This window comes from Bombus huntii, unplaced genomic scaffold (assembly GCF_024542735.1).
Source record: "Bombus huntii isolate Logan2020A unplaced genomic scaffold, iyBomHunt1.1 ctg00000178.1, whole genome shotgun sequence".
Lineage (NCBI taxonomy): Eukaryota > Metazoa > Arthropoda > Insecta > Hymenoptera > Apidae > Bombus > Bombus huntii.
The window spans coordinates 35001-40000 of NW_026099415.1; the positions used below are offsets into that span (position 1 = coordinate 35001).

A 5000-nucleotide genomic window follows, 5' to 3' on the forward strand; every position below is an offset into this window, starting at 1 on the left:
CCGACTCTAAGGAGAGATCCTCCCGGGACGCGTTCCGGTCGCTACGGGCCTGGCACCCTCTGTGGGTACATGGCCCCATTCAAGATGGACTTGGACGCGGTTCGACGTCTCGGGTCAATCGGATCCTCCCGAACACTACATTTCCCAACGGCGGAACCGCGGGATTCAGTGCTGGGCTAATTCCTGTTCGCTCGCCGCTACTAAGGAAATCCTTGTTAGTTTCTTTTCCTCCGCTTAGTAATATGCTTAAATTCAGCGGGTGATCTCGCCTACTCTGAGGTCGCTTCAACGTCACGACGCGAAACGAAAATTCGTTCGTGTCGTGTTTTGCGTAGACTCGTAGAAAACGAAAGCTCGGAAAGATTCGGTGCGAGAGAAGGTGGTGTGTGTGTGTGTATTTCTCTGTGCGAAAATCGCCTCAAAGAGAAAAAAAATTCGAATAGAAGGAGAACACTCTCTATTCGATATACAATATATATGTATGTATGTATGTACGAGCGTTTTATGCATCTCGCCAAAGTGCCAAACTTCGTTCGTCGTATCATGTTCGAGCTAAGACTCACGCAAGACATCCGTGTAACGATCGTCCGGTTTTTAACGTCCGTCCTCTTTTTCTCCTACAGCCGTTTCTCTTCTCTCGACGATTCCAGCGGTTCCCGGTACGGGAACTCACGCAAGTGAAAAAGCGAGCGAGACGTACCGTCGGGTGGGTGTGTGTGTTCGGGGACTGGACGACCGGCGCGACGTTAGGATGCGCGGTCCAGCGATAGACGACGAAGAGGCATGGGATGACCAACACTCTCTTTTCTCTATTCTCGAAGCGTCGAATTGCCATAAAAAAAAAAATCACACGCGCGCACGACATAGTCGTACGCGCGTGTATACCTCGTCTCTCTCAAAGTTTTTTTCTCGAGCCTCGCCAAAGGGGATCGTCTTCTTCCTCGTCTACGATCTCTCCGACGACGACGACCGTACGAACAACTTCGTAACGGACTCACATGCGCATCTTCCTCGGGTACAGAAACGCTGCGGAAAACACCTCGAGCTTGTAGTTACAGCAGCACCCGTGTATAGCCGATCTTAGACACACGCTAGTTCGCACACGCGTTACATATATAATATGTAAGATTTCCGACGAACGTGGCTTTTCGGGAGCCAGGCGCGCGGGCAGAGAGATACACGACGACGGGGAAAATTCGTCCCGATACGAGTACGTGTACTCTCCGATCTCCGCGCGACGCTGGGGATCATACCTCCCTAAGTCGTCAGAGCGCTCGAAGAAATCTCGCGTGTGCGTTCCCGGATCTACGGCTGATACTTTCGGGGCTTGTAAAAAAGCACAGAGCGTGTAAAACGCAACGACGACCCATCGATGCGACGGTCCTCGTTGTTGTCAGTCGCTTTCGCGAAGAGACGGAGTGGGCATTCGATCCCTGGGGCTGTACGAGAGTCTTAAGAAAAGACGGTAGATTATGGCAAAGTTTCGCACGCCATCGAGTTTAGGTTTTTTTTTTTGGTTCTCTCTTCTCTCCTCTCTCGACCGAGTTCCCATATTTGCTTTCTCTCTCAGTCTCGCCAAATATAATATTCTTTTAAGACGACGTCGGGGGCGCGGACCTTCGTGCGTCGAACACCGGCAAACGTAGCATATATCGCCTGATATGAAAAAAAAAATCGGTCACGAGGAGAACACTACGAGTATATACGTTCGATAACCGATACACGAAGCGGTGCATAAGCGGGCGGTCGCCCTCGTAAGGACGACTCACGACGCCGCGAGCACTCACGCAGGTCCGTGACCGGTTCTCTCCGCTCTTATTCGTATCCCTTCGTATACCTTCGTCCGACTCTGAAACGTTCTCTTATAATTTTTAAGAAGAACGACGGCGGGTTGTCAAGGCAAGAAGGGACAGAGAGAGACAGAGGTAGAGTTTCGTAGTCTCCCGTGAACACGATAGATTATATATCGAGCATGCGTACGACTTGCACGGTCTCTGCACGACCGCGACGAACGCCGACGAGCGTCCAACAATCGCTCGTACGTCGCGTATGTTCTCTCCGTCCGCTCTTATTCGTATCCTCGTTCTTGTACCTTCGTCCGACTCTGAAACGTTCTCTTATATAAAGAAGAACGACGGCGGGTTGTTAAGGCAAGAAGGGACAGAGAGAGACAGATACGGAGAGTAACGATACGCAACGCAAGCAGTCTTAGGTTTACGTGAGCAACCCTCAGCCAGGCGTGGTCCAGGAATTGTATCCGTGGACCGCAATGTGCGTTCGAAATGTCGATGTTCATGTGTCCTGCAGTTCACACGTTGACGCGCAATTAGCTGCGTTCTTCATCGACCCACGAGCCAAGTGATCCACCGTTCAGGGTAATCTTTTATAAATTTACAACAGTTCAATACTCAAATGTACTCTTCTCGGTTCTAGCGAAGCCGAGTTCCGTCACGTTCGACCAACGGGAATCGAACGCGCAGAAGTCGCCATAGGATTGACGACACAAAAACGTTCGAAAAAAAAAGAAAACGACGAACGCGCGAAGATACGCGCGTTCGCCGGCCGGGCGTAAAGTACATTATGATATATAACAACCATCGAGATCGAAGCTCCGTTCGTCAGGAAACGACGGGGATATATACACCCGATTCTGAATCCTCTGTACAGCACACGATCTCGCGAACGAGTAAGCACGGTGGCTAGCCCATGTTATATATGTGTTTGATTCTACTCTCTCGTCCAATTATTCAAGAAACAGCGCGCGTGCATCTCTCCATCGTTCGGGTGATAGTAAAGATTCGATGGGATTCGCGCGGCCGTCCGCCTCGAGCGGTCTTTCGTCCCAATATCCAGAAGCAGAGTTTGAAAAACTCTAGCGACGGCACGGGTGTCCGACTCACGACATCGAGGTTTCGAAGCCGGCGATCCCCTCCGAACGGATGGCGACCACGCGACCGACTGAAAGCATGAAAAATCGACGAAAGATAGAACACATCTCCGTTCGGGTGGTGTTTTTTCTTTAAAAAAAAAAAAAAAACAAAAATTCGATGGGACTCGCAGCCATCGTCCTCGCGCGGTCTTTCGTCCCGATATCCAGAAGCAGAGTTTGAAAAACTCTAGCGACGGCACGGGTGTCCGACTCACGACAACGAGGATAGACAGCCGGTCCCCTCCGAACGGGTTATGCGACGATAAACTCGATGAAACTTTAGTCTCGTTCAGGTAGTGTGTGTCTTGTAAATCAAAAATTCGATGGGACACGCATCCATCGTCCTCGCGCGGTCTTTCGTCCCAACATCCAGAAGCAGAGTTTGAAAAACTCTAGCGACGGCACGGGTGTCCGACTCACGACAACGAGGATAGACAGCCGGTCCCCTCTGAACGGTATATTATATATGAGATGATAGACGACAAACTGGATGAAACTTTAAGTCTCGTTCAGGTAGTGTGTAAATCAAAAATTCGATGGGACTCGCATCCGTCGTCCTCGCGCGGTCTTTCGTCCCGATATCCAGAAGCAGAGTTTGAAAAACTCTAGCGACGGCACGGGTGTCCGACTCACGACAACGAGGAAAGACAGCCGGTCCCCTCTGAACGGTATATTATATGAAACTTTAAGTCTCGTTCAGGTAGTGTGTAAGTCAAAAATTCGATGGGACTCGCATCCGTCGTCCTCGCGCGGTCTTTCGTCCCGATATCCAGAAGCAGAGTTTGAAAAACTCTAGCGACGGCACGGGTGTCCGACTCACGACAACGAGGATAGACAGCCGGTCCCCTCTGAACGGTATATAATATACATTATGCGACGGTAGACGATCAACTAGACGAAACTTTAGTCTCGTTCAGGTGGTGTAAAAAAAATTCGATGGGATACGCACGCACGGCTGTCGTCGTCCTCGAGCGGTCTTTCGTCCCAATATCCAGAAGCAGAGTTTGAAAAACTCTAGCGACGGCACGGGTGTCCGACTCACGACATCGAGGCTTCGAAGCCGGCGGCGTTCCCCTCTGAACGAACTTCGGCTAGACTAGTTACGAATCGTTGCTACACATCGTCTTCATCGTCGTCGTCGTCGACATCGACATCATCATCATCATCATATCATCATCATCATCATCATCGGTCATCGTCGCATAGCGGGCCAACATCCACGCGATGCGTCTTCGTTCTAGGTTACCCGATCCACGAGTATGTTACACGTGGTTTCGTTATTTCGAACGAAACGACATACGAAGAGCACACGCCCTTTGGGTAGGAAGCACGTTTCGAGAACGACGAGAGTTTCGATGAAAGAGACGAGAGAAGTCGACGCAGAAGGTATCCATGGATCTTCGAAGAGAACCTTCGAAGATGTATATCGGTATCCTTTCGCTCTGCGCGACTCGCTACAAGTTCTTTCGCTCTCGTCGACTCGTTCTAGACGCTTCGTTCGATCCCAAAGAGGAGTCTTCGATATGTCCCGTTGCTAGGAGGAGAACAAACGCAACACAGACCACGAAACATAGAAGAGAATAGGCGAGCATGATCACTCCGACACGAGGCACTTTAGAGATTTTCTTATTAGTTTGCATGGACTTTTATATTTCGTTTGTACGGTTTCCACGATGCAAATACGAAATACGAGATCGTGACGGCGGGTCTTTCTGTGTACGGCCTCTCGCAGGCGCCACGACTGCATTTCTCTTTACACCTGGTTTCCATCGTAATTTTTTCGTTTGATATCGAGCCTTAACTTTTGTTGGCTCTTTCGAAGCTAGAGTTCCCTTTTATTAGAATTTCATATATATATATATATATTATATGTTATATGTTTTATTCGGAGACGGCGGGTCTTTCTGTTTACGACCTCACGCAGGCGCCTCGAATAAGTTTCATTCGCATTTCGTTTTTATACTTGTATATATATATCTCTTCATCCCGATGATCGAGAGAGAGTGCCACCTTCTCTTCGTATAATTCCGTAGCTGGAGGGTCGTCTCCTCCTTAAGAATATTTCTATTCG

General features: G+C 49.5%; 1 non-coding gene and 1 pseudogene across 1 annotated transcript; both read right to left on the reverse strand.

Annotated features, from left to right (window-relative positions):
* LOC126877503 (large subunit ribosomal RNA) overlaps positions 1 to 283 on the reverse strand; it is an 8465-nt pseudogene extending 8182 nt beyond the window's left edge.
* Positions 284 to 2223: 1940 nt separating this feature from the next.
* LOC126877505 (5.8S ribosomal RNA) lies at positions 2224 to 2378 on the reverse strand. The gene has a single exon (XR_007695078.1). It is a non-coding gene; the product is annotated as a 5.8S ribosomal RNA (ribosomal RNA).
* Between the last annotated feature and the right edge of the window lie 2622 nt (positions 2379 to 5000).